Genomic DNA, 20,261 nt, shown 5'->3' on the forward strand with positions numbered 1-20,261 from the left:
GGAAGATGACCACTTGCTGATTCTATTAGTTCCAACAATGACTATACATCGATATTTAATAAATTATAGACGATAAGCAAATTGTAAAAATATCGTTAATCAGATGAACAAGTCATATTAATCGTATATAAGGATAAGAGCAAATTATAAAGATATTTTCAACGTATTATAATTTTTAAACCAAAAATTAAATCTTAAGCCGCATGCTAAAAAGTCCTTCGTGTTTCTAATATTATAAAACATATGAAAAATCAATTTTTTTTCGGAGCAAACTATGATGAAAAAAAGAACAGCTAGATGCGAACAGCTATAACGAAACGATACGTATGAATCGAATGCAAATGAAAATGGAGAAAGAGAGAAAGGCGAGAAGAGAAAGAAGCGAGGCTCATCCTGAATAATGAAGAGTAAAGAAGCAACATGAGAAAGAAGAACGATAAAGCGTTACCTTGTGGAAGAGGACCGGTGAAGATTCGCCAGAGAGAAGAGCCTGTTTGTTGGCTCTTTCGATTCTAAGAATGAATCAAAGATGATTTCGGCAAAAGAACGCCTTCGTTGATAGTTTGATGCTACGAAAAGGGGGCAATGATCTCTCGGCGATAATTGCGCGAAATTCATTCAGGTATAGATGACAAAGTGTGTTTATATTTTACTCTTTATATACGATTACGACTTTTTTATCCGATTAACGACATTTTTTTGCTATTTATTTATTGTCGGACAATTTATTAAAGATCGATGTATGGTTATTCTCGGAACTGGCAAAACCAGCAAGCGGTCATCTTCCTGATCCCCCATGATCACGCTCCTCGTTCTTCCTCTCTTCTCCGAGAGAATCTTGCCTTTCTGTTTTATTTTTCCTTACTCTTTCGCCAGCTCATTCTTTCTCTTTTCTCTCTTACTTTTTTCTTCGTTCCTTTTATATTCCTTTTATACTCAAAATGACAGGTGACAAAGTACGAAACAATTGCTATTAGATTTTCTCAGACGTATAATTTTAAAATCATTTTTTAATATATAGGAATAAACATTCTAATTAATATTTTTATCTATTTCTAATTTGTAGCATAATTTAGATGAAATGATTTTTCTCGCAGGATTAGCTAAAGAAGTTCCAACAATAATCCCTCCTTCGTCCTTTGGACGGATAAAAGCCGTACGATTAACGTGTGGAACAACGCCCTTTCTTTTCGATTCTAGTTGGCAAGAATTAAACGGTCCGACAAAGTTCCACGCGCGAGCAAGATCGACGGAGAAGGAGCGGGAGACGCGGATAGAAGGTAAGGAGCAAAAGAAGCATCAAGGCGGACCCTCTCTCCGAGTACGGAGTTCTTGGAGGGAACGCGATGTTCCTGGAACTCTCGCCATCGTGGCCCTCTTCAGCCTCGGCTTCACGGTTCAGCTAACTTTCTGCCGGCTCTTATTACGAACAGCTCGACGCTTTATCAGACTCACGTATATATAGGTACGTACTATACTCGGACTTTTTCTACTCTTCCTACAGCTTCTTGCCGCGTTTCCTGTTCCTCTACTCTCTTCGATATCTTTCCCGAAATTCCTATCGTCTCTCTACTTTCTGCTGTCGAATTTGTCCGGACTTTGAAGATATCGATATCAGAATTTCAACATGCGATGCACGAGTGCGACCAAGACGCGTAAGAATATTCTCTGTAAAAATTTGTCTGCAGTCAAAATCATCTCGATGAAAAATTGGAAACAGGAAGAAATTTCGATTACAGGTGTAGCAACGCATAAATTCGATACTGACGTGTACGTGAATAAAGTAATGGTTTCGGTAACACTGCGATCGCTATCGGTACCATTGACCAAATTATATGGCGCACTTGCCTCCGGTAAAATTCTGCCACAGGCAGAAATGAGCACCGTATTGTTGCGCTTTGATTGCGATATATAATTTAACTGGTTTTAAAAAAAGGCCACACACCAGGAACATTTCAAATCGTTACAAGAATTTTTAACAAAATAGAAATTATCACAATTTGTGTGGCTGAAGTATAGGACAAATATTCTATCTATGTAATATGAAGCAAGATAAACAAAATTTTTTATATATTAGGAAAGTTATAACATGTTTTAGTAAATTAAATCATTGTACTATATATATTATTAGCTACTATTAATATAATGATTAAGAAAATTGGTCAATAGTGCGACATGCAAAATTATAAACAAAATTGTAAAAATTAATAACAGAATGCATATATGGCCTACACCTTGCCTCGCGGAATCCGATGACCGGAAAAGTTATAATTTCCCTGTGTGACGTAATCTCTCCTATAATCACGAAATTACGCGTAATGTTATTTTTATTTCCGTCGCCATTCGCTGTCGCAAAAATGCAAGGGGTGGAAGGAAATGTCGCGCGTTCGTTATTATTCCAGTCACTTCCGTTATCTACCTCGATCGTATTATTCGATCCCGCGCTGACATTAAACCGCGATGCGAATTCATTCGCATAAATACGCAGCTAAACGTGATTAATTAACGCGCCGCGTAATTGTATAGCGCAATAGCCGGAGAGTTTTTCATAGCGTATATACACCTATGTATATCGCGATGATATCCGTGATTGCGTGATACGTGAGAAGGAACGAACACGGGAATTCTTTTCCGATGATGATGCAGGTAGATAGTACGCACGATGAAGCTTTTCCATTGTAATTAGATAAGAGAGGGTTATCGACCGCCTCAGATCAGTAACATTCGAAGAGAAACAGGTCTTCCGCGAACGGCGCCTGTGCTCTCCCTGCATGTTCACAATCAACATCCACTACATTCATGCAATATGGTCGACACGGACGACACGCGTTCGTATATGCATTTGCTCGGGTGCCGTTGCAGCAAAACAGAGTATGCCGTAACCTTGCTTAGAATGTACCAAGGCTACGTAACGTCTCGGTGAAGCGACGAGGTTATTATATCAATTTACTTGCCAGACAATCACGATAGGAGCGCGAGGAACGTGAAGTGATAATCTCGCAGATTCCATCTCGTGTAAAATTTTACATATTTATCACAAATATCAGTTAGTGAAAGATACACCGGCAGAAAAAAAGTTCTTGGCACTGAAACAAACGGCATTCCCCTTATTTTAAATTTTAATATTCAGACTCAGCTTGTATATAGTAGCGATAAAAAAAATCGGCTTTAAATTCATCAGAGAGATTGATGAAATTAATGATCGTATTCTCTATTTTTGTTATTTCGACTTAAAACAACACTTGTATTATTATTATGACACGATTACATTCGCTGGTTTAACAAATTCATCTCAGGATTATTATTCACGCGATTGCAGGACGACAACTGGATTACGTCATGGTAAAATTACTGAACTTCACTGATAATCGACCTCTATTCCAGCTACTCATTAATATTCATTAACTTCTTTGTAATTTATAATTGATACGCTTTATACCGGCCGATCGTAAAAAATAGAGTATTTTATTTTTCTTTTTCTTTCTTTGGCTTACTTCATAACGACGACGACGACTTCATAACGATAAGTTTTTTTTTTTCGCGAGTAATCCTTCCGCAATGACCTTGAAACGGTGGCTTTTTCATTAAAAGACGAGGCGAGATTTCCGCGAATCGACGATCCGCGAAGAACGACTCAGTCATTTCGATTAATAGACTTGTGAAGTCATATTAAATTGCACTTAGGTCACGCGTGCATCTTCTAGGAATGATTTTCCTACCTTTCAGGGCGAAGCTAGGGCTTCCTCGAACGATCTAATGAAAGAAAAAAGCGATTGGTCTCATCGAGATGTGAAGTGTGATGATCCTTGTGGAATATTTCTCGCGTAAAAGTGCTACGTCACGTTATTTTCATAACGCTTGTTAACGTTGTCTTATTAATTAGCAATTTTCAATTCACTTGTTCGTTTCATAGAATAATCCGCGAGATTCCGATGCAAACGATGGAAATTTTATTCCAGTTATTAAAAACCGCTTATTTAAAATACAAATAAAGTGATTCGATTATTTACATAATTTGAATGACAAGCATGGTGAGACTTATGAAGAAAATTAACATTAAGAAACTCATTTCATCAAACTTGCGACTAACAGAGCGTTAAATATAACAGAATGTTAAATAAAGATACACGATCTTTTGAAAAGCAAACTTTTCATAATTATTATACATTAAGTTAACTAATGGATAAATAAATATAAATCAAATCTTGACATATTAAACGTCACAGATTAACGAGAGATATGTTCTAATATTTTATTCTCGTATCCTATCCAATTCTAAATTGACTAACGTAGGCGTTATTTGCTGCAAAATAGCAGACATATAGGTACGCAATGGATGTGTATATAACTGCACTACGATATTTGCGAGGAAATAGCAGTATCATGACTGGCTCTGGCGCGGCGATCATAATGCGCAGGAAAAAACATCACTTTCACAAGAAACTCGCGATTAGTCAGCTTTAGATCCACCGCTCGACCCTACCTAACTGGCCACAAAGAAATTGCACAAGTCCGATCCATCCAAAAATATTTTCCGAGAGAGAGAGAGAGAGAGAGAGAGAGAGAGAGAAAGAGAGAATAGTACTACGCAGGATAATTCACATTATTCGTCTACGTTCATGCTGCAGATATTTCTATTCACATGTTCTTGTATCTCAGAATACTGTTCAATAGTCGATTTAATAGGTCTTGGAAAGTAATAAGTATCCAGATTCAAGTCGCGATCTCGAGATGATACTTTCCGCGGTATTAAAAGATAACTACCTAACATACTATTTACACATAGTTCATCGCTGTACAGTTAACTGCATGAGGAAATGTGTAATTAGAAACCGTCATGTAATGCTTGGCGGTACATAAGGAATTTCTTTACTATGATAATGTAACTCGAAACGTTAGATTTTTTATCAATAACATAAAATAATATTGCAGATGGTTGAAAATTATGTATACAAAAAAGGATGACGATATTATTACAATAAATATATTATACGACATCTGACACATAAAGTACATTTAGTACGATTATGTTCACTGAATAATTAATTTATTTATTGATTAATAAAGGCAACACATTAAACCGTTTTATTTTTCAATTGTAATTTCGCTGGTTTACCCGATTTCCTAGTTTTAGGAAAACATAGATGAATAAATGGGTTATCTCGATTAATTAATAATAAAGAAATTGGGAACGTCCTATTTATTATACATATACATCCTGAATATTGTTACAGCTAGATAATTATTAAATCTAACGCGCAATTATCCAAATTAGCGCACAAATAGCTCGATATTAATTAATCAAATTAACAAACCAACGAGAATATTAATTGATAATATTACAATTAATGTAGAAATGTGTGTGTACCCTCGCGCATATTCACATGCGAGAGAGAGACTTTTAAAATTTAAATCCACCAATTCACATGTTAATTACTAAAGTATCGATCGAAGCATTTATCGAATTATGTGCGCGAATTATACATATAATATGACAAGTACGCGCGCGCAATCAGATTTTAAGTAAAATGGCTCGATATTATTTCAATGTCGGCGTATAGAAAAAGATTTTACGCTGGGGTGAGCGTACGAGTTGCGATCGACGTACGAGTTATTTTTTCTTTTTCTTCGCGGAATACGCGCGCGTTAATGAGGGAAGCAGCAATTTTCCATGAAAATTGAGCGAAGATGTTGTTTTTGCTACGCAGATATATCCCGACTTCCTTGACCGAGAGCCACCGTTCGTTAAAGTCAAGGCAATCACAATTGTTCCTTCGTGCACCTTCTAATTGTCGGATATGAAAATTACTTTTTCTTAGTATTATATTAATCTTGAAAATACGCGCGTGATTTTAATTTATAATTATGATCCTATCAGGGTTAAAAAAAGAAATCAAAGAAATTAGAAAAATAAGATTTCGCAATTTTTGCAATTCTTATCGGGAAACTAAGATGTAATTGTAGTGAAAAGATTCTACAATACAGAGGAAGAAAGATAAAATGTAGCTACACGTGCATCGCAGATTGCTATGCAAAATTTTGAAATGTTTATTTTACAATAAATCATTCACCTGTGACAGTAAATGTCGCGAAACCTAGATAACGATATACAAAGTAAAATAGCGCGATTGATCCTAGAGTTTATGTGATTACGATGATAGTCGCACAATGCACATATTTTGAATTGCTTTTATACACGGATAGAATGCAGCATTGGCCTAATAATTGCATGAAAGACTTCATCGTTCAAGAATTAAATTCGAAATCTATGTGTACACAGTGGAAAATCTTTTAAGAAGAAATTATATATATATAAATGAAAATAAACAAATAAAATATATAAATGCATCGAAAATTTATTATCCTAATATATTTCTATTATTATTATTTTGCCAAAATATTTGAAGATACAAATATTTTTTAAAAGAGAAAAAATATAAAAAATTAAAAATGTCAAATAAATTGATCAAAATTATCTCGAAAGATAATTGTTTTAAATTTTATTCGGTTTTGAGAATTTTTCTCATATTCTTATAAGTATTTATTATTAAATTTTGGCAAAATAAAATTTGAGAATATATATATTCCCAAAATAAATTTCCAATACTAATTTAAATACTGATTTAGTTTTCTAATCTTGATATTATAATTTTTTATATATTTTCTATATATTAGTTTTTAATAATCAGGGAAATGTATTATTCAGTATATAATTACGTTTCGCGCGAAGCTATTGGAAAGCGAGAAATGGTCTATCATTTCCGCGATAGGATTACTAATAAGCAGTAATTTATGCGAGTATCGTACACTAGTCGATTTGCGAGTAGGTTTCATAAACTACGTCCGCTTACGCGATATCTACAATGGAGATTATCTCCTGCGATTATCTCAGACGATAATCGATCTGTAGGGATGATATATGCAAAAATAAAAAAAAAAAAAGATAAAATGACAGTCGCGACGACGAGAAAAAAAATCTATATAAAATCATCGAAGAAACTATTGAATGTAAATGTTGCGCGGTAGCGTTGTTACGACACGCACTTCACAAACGCAATTCTAATGCACGCCTAAAGTGCATTTTATGAATGCCATTACGAGTGATGTTGTGGCATATGGAATTAACTGCGGTTACCACGAGTGCAAGTGTCATAGGCGAACGCAAAGTAACGGTATATAACGCCGATTGCTTCATTTCTCGTAATAATTGCATACAATTGATGTATATATGAGTGAGTCAAATATAATTAATCGCGGCTAGAAAAATAAAAAACAGTGCAAAATTTACACATTGTATATTAATTAACTTTGATATACTTGTGCCAGTAACAAAATTTAAAGCAAAAGTTAATTAACAAACATATATTGATTGTAAGTCAGAATTCATCTTAAAATGCGAGAACTATCGTATTTTCGCGCGTTGCATCGAAGAATTAGCCGTGATTAACGTAAGTGGAAATATCGATAAAGCGCACGTTGGTCCGCTTGTCATATTATATATAAAGTCGGCGGCACAAAATTGAAATCTCAGCTTTCAAACTCCGATTTGAAGCTTGGCTCAGCGCCAAATCGCAAGGCGGCGCCTCGCCTCGCACGATTTTATTACATCGGAATGTTCACAATACGTTTTTTTTTTTTATTTGGCGCGATTATGTGCCACTCGCTCCAATCTATCACCTTCCATATGTTTTCCATTTTTCAGAATAAATTCAAAATCACACGGAACGGTCAAAAATTTAATAATAAATCAATTTATACATTCTATTACCTCTAATATTGCAAAATTCTCTCTCTTGTCGGTTGCACAAATTATTCTACGTTTACTTTTCTTTTAATTATAATATTTGAAAATTAACTTTTCTGTAAATGTAATTTTCTTTAAGTGAGACGCGATATAACCATCATCTCTTGGTTATCACGACCGCGCGTGAAAAATGCGTCAAGCGCAGCACGCATAACTGTATACACAAATCCTAACTGTAAATTCCAAGCGTCTATGAACGCATAACAATTACTGCCGACAATATCTCCAATCAATCATGACTTTATGAGCAGCAAGAATTCTCGCTAAAAATCGCCTAAACGCGTGGCTATATTCGCTTTGCCATGAATTCTATAGGAATGAAATAATAATGTTAACAAAAAGAAGCTTAAATATATGGTTTCAAAAAAATATCTCTTTGGATAGTTTTAATGTAATTAATATAATTTCTCTAGAATTGTTCGAAAGAATGTGTATCTTCGATTTCAGGAAATTGATAGAGCGATTATTATTAAATATTATCATTAAATAATATTTTAATTATGTCTGAATAAATATAAACGAAGAATAGGAATAAAGCATTTCTTAGAAAATTCTAACAATATCTCTAATTATGAAAATATTTAATATTGAAAATTAAAGAATCTTTGTGACTAAAGTAAAACGTAACACTGAACAAATCACTATGTATTTCAATCAATTTTAAATAAATTGTATATCGAGAAAAATCTAATTTGTAAAAGACATGCCAAGTTTTACAAGCTCTTTACTGAACTTCAACTCTTAATATCTTTATGCTAAGTAATCCCCGTGTAATTAATTTCAAGCGTCAATTTCCGCGCAAATAATATCATCGCTAGAATTGATGAATCAAACAATGTCTAATCAATAGCGCGCCTTTTCATATCCGAGCGTAATTTCTTTAAAATAAGATTCAAGATTGAGTTGAGACTTGTGACTCTAAAGTACTCGCGAAACCAGCAGTCGGGATCCTATTAATTCAGTGATATCAGATAATTCACGATGAAAAGGGCCAGTGAAACGAGAAAACGTGTGCCACGGAGAAAAGGTCTGCTCCCCTTCTCTCTTTCTTTTTCTTTCCTGAAGAGAAGAAATGAGACAGAAGAGTGACACCACTGTCGACTCGATGGAGCAGCGGACTAATGATTAATCGACGACCCGACATTAAAATAGACATCGGGTATAGAATCGCGGTGTGGATCCTGATGCGTTGGAGTCGCGATTTGGAGATTCGCCAAAATTCGGTCACTTGGACCGCACGGACAACATCGAAAACATCGACGAGCCACCAGGAAGGATGGAAATAGACGATTAGGCAGATGCGATTAATTTGGAAAATATCCCGTCGCGGAGATTCCCTTTCTTGTGGGCGACCGCGAAACTATTTATTCCGATATTTGCATATAGCCAAGGAAAACAGTCTATTTTTTGCGTAATATCCATTACATATCAAGTTTGCTATTTATAATATGTATATTTTGGCTTAAGCTCGATTTTATTCTAATTTTTTTAAATAGGATTTATTAGTTTATTCATTAAATTTTAACAGCGTCTCTAGTTTTACTCAAAAATTAGAAAAAATTAAAATAAAGTTAGATTCCAAGTTAATATATACACGATATTAATTATTTCGTCGAATGATTAAATACGCTAATTGTAAGATCTAATAATGAATCTAAAGATGTGATCTGTAGTGATAATTAATATTTATTAGCTGCTGTACAAGGTAACATTAATTTTTCTATTTTTTTTTAAGTTTCTTTATATTGTCAGAGTTCCAAAAGTATTTCACATATCAGTAACTCGACATCAGTAACTCGACATCAGTGCGAAGCCAAAATTACATCAGAAAAAAAAAAAAAAAAAAAAAAATGCGTCGCCCTTTTTCCACAGGAGGCGTCAGGATGATATTTTAGATTTTAGAGTATCTGTAAAGCGTAAAATGTACATACTATTCCTAGCAGGCAGTTATCATCTGTCATCACCATTGAATTCTACACACATACGAACGTTGAATTTAATTTATTGCTTACGTTTAGCAGGAACAACATTAATTTACGGGCGCTTACCGAAACGTTGCCAAAGGATGGAGATGGCGTTTAAACTCGGCGATAATATGTTACAATGGATTATAGAGGAGACGTAAAATTTTGCGATTTATCAAAAAAGAAAAAAATTACACGCAATTTAACCGTGCGGTCGTTAATTTCGATTTTGCATAATCGGGCACAGCGAGTCTAAAAATATGAACGCAAATATTCATAATGAGTTGTTCACACACATTTAACGTATCACAGTGATGAATGCAAATAACCTCGTCTTAATTCATCGCACATTCGACGATGCCAGCGAGAAGAAAAAAAAAAAAAGATACTCTCATGAGAGATGACTTGAGACGATATTTCGAGAGTCTCGTAAGTCGTAAGCCATTAAATCATCTGATACTTCGTCAGCGAATTTCTCCTCAATCATCTTTTTTTTTTTACATATGACATAGAAAACCAAGTCGGGCGCCGGCTAAATCGAGCTTTTTTCCGGGAATTTCCGTGAAAATTGTCATGTCCGGTTTGCCGCTTGCACAATTCAATACTGCGTAGCGAGCATCAGGAGGAATTATTTTGAGTGCATTACTCACGGTGCATCTGTTTGAAATGATTCGTAGAAATTACGTAGTCAGAATTTTCTAAGCACTGCTTAAATACTATATCGTAAAAATATCCGTGAAAGAGGGACACGTTTCAGTCATCATTCGTTTATTTACATTGTGCAATCTATATATATCAACGTGCTTATATCACATAAATTACTAAAGTCAATATATTCTTAAATATACATCGTATATGTAACTATTTTGCACTGTTTGCATATAACCAAAGTAAATGCAAATGCGATAGTCTCTCGTGGTAAATATATCGATTTTCATAACATGATGTACCTAGCTTAATTTAATGAAGCACTTTCAGAAACACTGAGAAAATCAGGGAAAAAATGTTTAAAAACATGTACTTAAAAAATCGCGCTTTTTATATATATATATATATATATATATATATATATATAAATTCTAACAGATTTAGAAACAAACATTTTATAATGCTTGCATTAGAAAATAATTTTTAATATTTAATATAATATAATTTTAAATATATAATATTTAATATTGTTTTATATTTATAAATTTTTAAGTAAGAAAATCGTAAGAAATATTAAATAAGTAGATGAATCATAGAACACTCCATTTTCTTGCTAGCAGCAAAATGCTCGCAAAGAGAAAAACTATATGTTAGTAGATAGGGCTATATCCGCCTTTAGAAGTCCGTCGACAGATTTGCGGCACGCAAACGCGGCGCAACGCTATAATTACGCTTTCGCCGGCGGCAAATTAAACGGCGCACTTTCGACACAATGTGTGCGCACGAACGATTGTTGGAAAACGCGTGCACGCGCGGATACGTGTGTCGCAATTTTGCTTCACGCCCGTCTCACGGATGCGAATAATTGCATCGGCCGGCGCAGCATTCGTTGCGGGCGGTCCGTTGCAGTTTTCTTCCCGCGACATATATATTGCATTCGATCGCACGTGAATTGGCACGACGATGACGTATCCGCGTTTTACAATTTTACGGAAATAACGAGGGAGTACAGCGAATGAAGAAAATAGCGACACGTTGTCACTTTGCCAGAAATTCGTAGCTCTTTGACGGATCGCGCGTCATGCGAGTTTCCTGATGTCAATATAGATTCGCGAGATATATTCGCGACGAGTTATGCAAAACGAATGCAATATTGAGCAAGTCAATAGGAATCGATATAATGAGAATGACGATTTGTAACTTTATAATGTCATATTTGCAATATGACGTTACGCTCGAATTACGCCCCAAGTTATAAATCATATACAAGTGCTGGTTCATTAGCATAATTATGATTTCGTGTCTATTTGACAGAAAGAGAGAGAGAGAGAGAGAGAGCTTAGCATAATGCAATAAAGATAAAATAAAGATAAAATTACGGGGGTGATTTGAATGTATTACTGATTTTTGCGCAACGAGAAATCCTTGTTCACGCGTCAAAAATTCATCATCTTCTGAACTATCGCTGTCGCGAGATATACAATATATATGTATGTATGCATGTATGTGTCAACGTGAATTGCGAGTGATCTCACAATGTGCCGACGCACGGACTTTCATGAAATAATGACGTCAATCGTAAAAAAGTCGTAAAACTTTCGTATCCAGTTAACGAAACGGGCCAATATATACTTCATCCTCGACAGGCTTTTTATAGGATAAAATGTAACTGCCGAAAGAAGTGCCTTCGTTTTTAAATAAAGAGGTTTTAAACAAGAAGCTATCAAAACACTTATATTTTTAAGCATCTAAAAAATTTCGATTTTGATTACTATAAATAAAAAAATTAAGATTTAACATTTGCATTACATTCATCTTTGCATTACCGATTGACGCTGCATGCATTAAAAATTAAGTTTGTGTGGAAAATCATCATCGACCATTAAATTTATCAAATATTTCTAGATTTCTCGACAAACAACTTGCAATTTGTTTTCGCGACGGAAATTTTTCCGAATTGAATACCGCGAAGACATATATATCATTGAACTCACTCGAGATTCGATATTGTAAAATCGCGAGATTTTGCTCACAAATCGAACGCGTTTGTAAAATATAAACATTTTCCAACGTTTGATCAAGCGCTTGTCAAATGAAGCGAATCACGAAGAATTTCTTGAGAAAGCTAGTAGTAATGGAAAAAAGAAAAATAAGAGGAAGAAGAACGGAAAGGATGCAGGCTGACGAGGTTTGCACTTTCTCATAGATGACGTTTCTATTCCCGGGAATTCTCCACGCTACGTTCGCAACCATTTCTGCACGCTGAGGTCATTAGCGAATCCTCCCGACAGACTTTGGTCCATTTTCTTTATTTCCTTTTCCGCGCGAAATACGGTATAGTATGGCCGACGTGAATCACGTGACAGAAAACAAAGAGCCAAGATTCCTTTCGTTATTACGTTTTATCTTGCAAATTGTATGACTCCAAATCCTTATACGTTGCAAAAAATAAAGCCGAGTAATTATAATTTTTAAAATCTTTGGAAATCACTTGTAGATTTATAAATCGTATAAATATTCGTAAAGGTTTCTATATAACATCATATTATTAAATCAATCTCGTTTTAACATATATAGGGCACAAGATAAAATATGTCAAAGTGCGTCGGGTCCAATGACTCATCGCGTTTACATCATATCTCGCGTCACTACAAAACTACATTCACTACTAATATATATGATGAAACAGCGTTATTTTTTTTAACGTTTGCGACAATTGTGATAATCGAACACGAGAACGCCATCAAATTAAGAAACACGCGATGAATTCCTAGAGATCTATTTCTCAATCAGCGCAATCACGCTTTTGGTTGAGTATCGCAAAGATTACTCGCATTTCAACTTGCGTCTTTGCGTTTCACAGAAAATCTTAAGTAAATATATGTATTTAGAATATCGAAATTTCTGAAAAATATTTTTAACAATATTTACAAAATAATTTATTACATTAATACGTTAATTTTTAATATGCAATTTGTACAATGTACAAAGAATTAAATGCTAATTGTTTATTTTTAATCATTTTTATAAAATATTCTTAAGATTTTCAAATAATGATATAGTAAATAAATATTTATTATATATATATAAATTTTGTCATACAAATTATCTCGTATAAATTTTGAGAGCACAGAGAATTTAATTTGGACGAAAATATCATCAGTCGAATCACTTTATGGCATTTCAGAATTCTGATATGGGAAATGTCGACAGATTCTGACAACACCAGTTGCTGCCAACACATTTCTGGGATTGCGAATATAACGCGAATAATGTAAACGACGTGTACAGCGAATCTCCCAAGTGAAAGCAGATGCGTTTGGCCGGCCGACAAATGTACAAAAGGCTGTTGTCCCAAAACAACGGTGATTTCGAATATTCTCAATATTTAAAGAACCAGAATTTGGCGATGTGACAAGGAACTCCTAATTATAATACTGATACTTAAAAAATTTTGATCAAAATCAAAAATTTATATATATAAAGAGTTCTATAATAAGAGAATTCTAAGTATATATACATATATATATATATAAGCAATGCGTTATGCTATTTACGAATCTAAAAAAGATTATGAATTAAAAATAAATTTGCAAATTTTTTTCTATATATAAATACAAGCTAATAACCTGTTGATTATTATTTTAAATAAACGTGTTCGATACACACAGAATATATAGCGAATTATTCGCTCGAAAGCTATTATACATTATGTATCGTTAAGATAGTCCATCTTTGCAAAAGTTGCAGTAAATCATTTGATCAGGACAAAGTTTCAATTTTTTTACAGCAACGTGAATAAACGAAATAAAATAAAGCACATTCATTGAAAGCGTCTGGGTCGTCGTATTCCTCGGCGACCCTTTAATCAAAACAATATTCCGGCTCCAATTCGTGAGTCCTTCGCCAGGCATGACGCTTCGTGCAAATTGCCGTTTCATTAATTTCATTGATTCGGCCGGCCCGTTATTCCGGAATTTGTGCGCGCACATTTCGACGCAATATCATCCAGTTTGCAAGCCATAAGAGAACGAAAAATTGTAATGTCTTTTCTCTTAAAATTGCAACTAAAATCTAGTAAAACTCAAATATAATTTGCAAAAAATAGTCCGCATTTTTAAAACTGTACTAAATGTACATTAAAAATTTTCGCCTAAATATCATAATAAAGTTTTTATTTACAAATAAAACTTTTGAATCTACTGCTACATATGCAATAATGTTATTATTATATATATCGAACGACATTTTCGTATTCGAGTAAAGCAAACGTATGTTTCCCTCAAACTTCCGTGCAGAAATGACGTTACGTATAGTGGACACGTGCGCCGCGTTACAAGAAGAACCGCGAAGGATGTTCTTCGGAAGCGGAAAAGTTCTAAGAAAGTTTCGATTTCTTCATATCGTGTGCAGTTCGATGCAACAACCTTTACGAATCCTCTCGAATTCCTTCACTCGCTCTCACTTCGTTTCCACGAAAGTTCCACAATGCTATAGCGCAATTACATTTTTAGTTAGAGAGATGAATATGCTTGTTATTTTATTCTTTTCTTTATAATGCAGAATGTATTCTATTTCCCAAACCATTTTCGCGGATCGCAATAACAATGCAAATGAAAAAAGAATAAATGTGCAAATAAAAAATGAGATATAAAAGAGATTTAATATCAGAAAAATGTTGCACAAATTTGAATTTCGACATTAATTCTTTAGAAACATTATATATACAAACCAGAAAGGATATTAATGGCACTATTCACTATAAAACTAATTTTTAGTTCATTATTTCTTGTACTTCGAGATTTTGATTTTTCCAGATTCTGTTTCTTCTCATATTAAAAAGATGCGCTAACCGCGAATTATTGCGAATGGAATATCAACGATGATTTATTGACAGAAGTCTGTATTTAAAAATTAATTTCGTAATACGTAATTCGTAAACGGCATAACGCATTGCTTGAGTAAACAATAGTGCGTCGATCACGGTGTCATTTTAATAACGTCAATCAGCATGTCATTTCGATCAAATCGATCGAGAATCAATCATCTGTATGTACCTATCTATCTGTTCCGCTCTGAATACGTCACTTATTTTAGAGTGTTTGCCAATAGGATTAATGGATATAAACAAGCGCATCGAATTAAACATGCATTAGAAATATATGGGAAATAACCTGCGTATAGAAGGCGTAATATATAACAACATTTAATGAAGAGGGATAGAATTGATGGCCGTTACGTTAATTTAATTATCGCTGTTGGCCGACTATATATCGAACGTACCTCGACATTCGACGCGTTTGCACAAAGCAGACTATTATTGTATGTATAACGTGGCGGAAAAAGATCGTTGAAACTTAAGTATTTGAATCTAACTTGATCAAAACTACAAACAACTAATGTAAAATAACATCTACTCGTAGCAGCATCGATAAATTCGTCTATCATCTTTTTATTTTTATATTGGATAAAAATATCTCAAAAAACAACATAAAGAGCAGCATAATCTAACACTCTAATATAACTAAAATCACTGTATATTAATATTTCATATATTTTATATATAATATTATTGAATAACCATTAGGCAAAAAGGCACAATGTACCTAATACAGAGAATTAGCAAGAATTCAAATAAGTTTCATTTATAAAAATTATAAAAATTAATTGTTTTGCAAAAACGATAAAATATAATACACGTTAATAATTTGATTAGTTTAATAAAATACGAGCGATAAAACGCAGTACGGAATTAATGATGCGTAAATTAACAGCTCTTGACGCAAAAGATTAGTTCTTCAAAAATTCTGAACAGATTCAGTACAATTGTCGTTATGATGACGGCACATGTTGTTTACGCGATGTGCAAAAAGTGAAGATCGAGAGTGAGAATAAGAAATAGGTTAAAAAAAAACGGAATGGTGAGTAGGAAACATGTGACCCCGGCTCAAGCGCGGAAGGCCCCTTTTGTTTTGCATTTATGACAACGATTAATGTACACGTCTCGATCGAACCTGTTTCATTTCATCCGGTGAGTAATGCATGACATCAACCTCGATTAGACACTTAGAAAAGTCTGATGCTTGGTCTAGCATAATTCATTATTTTCATTCGCGTCACCACGCAAAAGCGAGCCCTTACTTTTAAATTTTCAGTGATAAATATACAATGCTGAAGTTAAGAAAATGAATAAGAAAGAAATAAAAAAAATGTATATATATCATTTAATACACATAGCTATCATATTCATTTAACTATATTGCATAATTATCATAACTAAAATAAATAGGAAAAAATGTTTGTACGTATTCTAACGAATATTTTCTTTAATACATATATAGTAATTATCAATTTTTTGTGTATGAATCGCATAAAAGTGTAACATATTAAGTCAGCAAGAAAGCATATCGCGATTATTTTTATAATTATATCATGATTCTTGCCTGTTTCTACATATTCTTAAGCATGGTGTTATATTTTTTCTACTATTTAAACAATATATGTAGCATCGGATTTTTCCGACCTGACAGGTTGTCGTTATCGAGCGACGACCCAAAACTGTCGAAAAATATTTCCGCCTATCCGTAAAATCGAAGAATTCGCAGAAGAACAGGATTATCAAAACGTTCTAAATCTCACTTTACTCAAGTTATATCGTTATATCGTTATATCGTTTATATTTATTTATGTACTAATTCTAATCGAGGACAATCCGCCGACCGTCAAGCGGCTGTCATGCGACAAATTGAAATGAAATCGATTATTGCGTTAGATTATCGCGCGTCTAGCAAAACCTGTTCCGCCATAATTGGTGAGTAACGCATGACATCAATCCCTATTAAGTGCTAGCGCATTTGTATCGTTTTATGCAAAACTTTCATACAACCTCGAGAAACGCCCTTTTATCGGCACTGATTAACCGATAAAATCAGCAAAGAAAAAACATATTTAATTAGAGTAAAAACATGTTTAATTAGGATTGATATTCACTTATAAGATAAACATCAAAAATAATAAATTTCACAATATACAAGCAAATAACAGTGCAGCGTCATTAGCATTTATAAATAATATAATAAATTCAATAATATACAATTTAATAGTACACAATAATGTAATCGATTTTTGTATCTATTAAAATTCTGATAAATATAATATTAAGAGAGAGAAGAGAGAGAGAAAAAGAGAGAAAGAGAAATTGATTAAATTTCTTATAAAAAAATTGCAAGAAAAAAATAGGAAAAAAAAAGAAAATAGAAATTAATCTGCAATTGGAAATATTATTTAATTGTATCTTATCACACGAAAGTTACGCTGATTCATAATAATGATAACATATAATGTAGAAGATAATTTTCTGCGCCACAGATATAAAAATATTGCGTTTTATATTCGATTCTTGACAAGTTAATAATCGTAAAAACTGTAGCTAAAATTATGAAAAAAATTCATAATTTATGCGACGTTTAATGATGCATGCGCCGCATTCCCCTCGGAATCATCATTCTTCACGTAAGTTATCAAGAATTATTATTTATACGCACGATGTGCGAGTCGTTTCTATTCCGAGACGCGTCGATCTTTTTATGCGACGTGTATGCAAAGCGGATACGTTCATTTGAATCGCGAATGATGAAAAGGAGGAAGCTGTCGCCATTGTCGACTAGTTTCTCCTTCTTCACCAAGTCAAGCTCCATTTTTGGCGTGAGCACTAATCCATGAATAGCAAACGATTATATGCGTAATACATAAGTCAGCCCACGGACTATCCTCGACGATATCTCCACGTTTTCATCGCAGAAATAATCTGATCTTTCATCTCTGCAATTATCTGATCATCCTAAGCTTGAAATTTATCCGACTCCGCGTATACATTATATTATAACATTCTTCCTTGAGTTTCTCATCGATCTATGCAATACAATGTATTTGCATTTCTCGCTTACGGATTTTTGAAGCGCTCTAAAGAGAAACATGTCTTTACGCTTTCATGACATACACATACACGCGTGCGTGTACCATGCGGGGAATAATTTGAAAAGTCCCGGAAATAATGTGAAATCTCCCGGATATCTCTCAAAAAAGACTTGTTATTATTTCTACGAAAAAATGCATCATTCGCGAAAACGGGAGAAGAGAACAGATTGCATATGTATATCCTCTGCAATTTAAACGTCAGCTTGAGGGCGAACGATACGGTTTTGTGCCATCCTGACATTAAGAATGCGGGAACGTGATTCCTTATTTCCCACGATTCTTATTTCGGAGACACGACATTCCGACGATCGCTTGTATAGAGTCGAACTCTTTCATGTGTCTCCACTCTCTCATTCTCTTTCTTTCTCTTTCCCTATCTCTTTTTTTTTCTCTCTCAGATATTCTTTAAATCTTTAATAAAAAAATCCACGCATTCTATCATTTCAATATAATTAAGAAATAAAGACGAAAATATAACAAATAATTGTCCCTTTTTAAAAAAAGGCATGTTAAGTCGATTCTCGCAAGTAATGTTGCTTCTCTTTCGCGATGCTGATTGGCTATCTCGATTCGCATTGTGCGTTATATTCATAGTATCAAGAGGCTGTCATCGCAAGGGTTAGCAGTTTGACAGTTTGTTCAAAATAAAATTAAATAAAATAATAATATGTTTTAAATAATGTTATAATACTTTAAACCCGATTAATATTTTTGACAGTTATCAGCTGATTTTTGTCAAAAAATATTAATCAAATTTAAAGTAGGTATTATAACATATTATTTACAACTTATTACTATTTAATATTTTTAACATATTATTATTTTAAAATTTAATTAACAAATTAACGCTTTATTAATATTTTTTAATTTGATAATTAAATTTTAAAATAATAAAATATGTAAAAAATATTAAAATAGTAATATGTTGAAAATAATATATTATAATACCTTATCCGCGATTAATATTTTTTGACAGAAATCAGCTAATAACTATCAAAAATATTAATCGAGAGAGAGTTTAATTATTATTTTCAACGTATTACTATTTTAATATTTTTTACATATTTTATTAAAGTATTATAATAACATATTATTTAAAACATATTATTTTATTTTATTTTATTTTGAACAAACTGTCAAACTACTAACTTTCGCGACAGCCTCTCGATGCTACGAATAGGTATAACGCACAATGCGAATCGAAACAGTCAATAAGCATCGCGGAAAAGATGCAACAATATTGCGAAAATGGATTTAACATGCATTTTTAAGAAAGGAATGTTATAATATTTTCTTAACACGATCAAAATAAACAATTTCTCACTCACCGGTCCGTGCAATAGCGGAATTGTAGTACACAGCACACATTGATCTGAAAACAAAATATTCAAATTATGTATATACATGTGTGTGTGGGGGATGGGGTGTGTGTACGGGGTGTTTTGAAAGTCTGGATACGATGGAATATCTCAATGTAGTTTGGAAAAAAATGTTTTTAGGTTTTACCTCACAGTTGCCCCGTTGTCGCCCGATGCCTCCCCGGGCCTCCTCCTCCTCTCTTGGTCCATGGTAGCACTCACGACACTCGCGAAAACACGAATAATTACGATCGCCCGATACTTTACACGGCACTCCCGACACGCAAAACTTTACACGGCACTCCCGACACGACGCGTGAGACACACGCGCATTTCGCGTACATTGCACTTGCAATGAGAAATAACGATGCGAAAACTATAATCGCACGAATCAACGTCCGTTCGACACTCGAGAATCTCGCGCGCAGCTTATCAGCAATGCTACCTGTAACAAATAAAATAAAATAAAACATTATTATTTTATATTATTATTTTAAAATTTAACAAATT

At 33.7% G+C, this 20,261-nt stretch overlaps 2 long non-coding RNA genes across 12 annotated transcripts in view; one reads left to right on the top strand and one right to left on the bottom strand.

Annotated features, from left to right (window-relative positions):
- LOC145948968 (uncharacterized) overlaps nucleotides 1-20,261 on the bottom strand; it is a 124,060-nt gene that overhangs the window by 67,573 nt on the left and 36,226 nt on the right. For all 9 annotated transcript variants that reach the window (XR_014427507.1, XR_014427506.1, XR_014427508.1 and 6 more), the window contains 2 exons: nucleotides 19,900-20,196; nucleotides 19,722-19,765 (listed from right to left, as the gene is read on the bottom strand). This is a non-coding gene — a long non-coding RNA (uncharacterized LOC145948968). The remainder of the gene's footprint in view (nucleotides 1-19,721; nucleotides 19,766-19,899; nucleotides 20,197-20,261) is intronic.
- The window catches only part of LOC145948970 (uncharacterized), a 94,379-nt gene that overhangs the window by 65,938 nt on the left and 8,180 nt on the right, over nucleotides 1-20,261 (top strand). Inside the window, exons 3-4 of one of the 3 annotated variants that reach the window (XR_014427518.1) lie at nucleotides 1,201-1,465; nucleotides 3,727-4,930. This is a non-coding gene — a long non-coding RNA (uncharacterized LOC145948970). Of the gene's footprint in view, nucleotides 1-1,200; nucleotides 4,931-20,261 lie in introns of those variants that run through there. The other 2 variants (XR_014427517.1, XR_014427516.1) reach the window with 2 other exon arrangements.

The sequence above is a fragment of the Prenolepis imparis genome, unplaced genomic scaffold (assembly GCF_030444845.1).
Source record: "Prenolepis imparis isolate NDT839.2.m4 unplaced genomic scaffold, iyPreImpa1.0 SCAF_2, whole genome shotgun sequence".
In the NCBI taxonomy this organism is placed as follows: domain Eukaryota; kingdom Metazoa; phylum Arthropoda; class Insecta; order Hymenoptera; family Formicidae; genus Prenolepis; species Prenolepis imparis.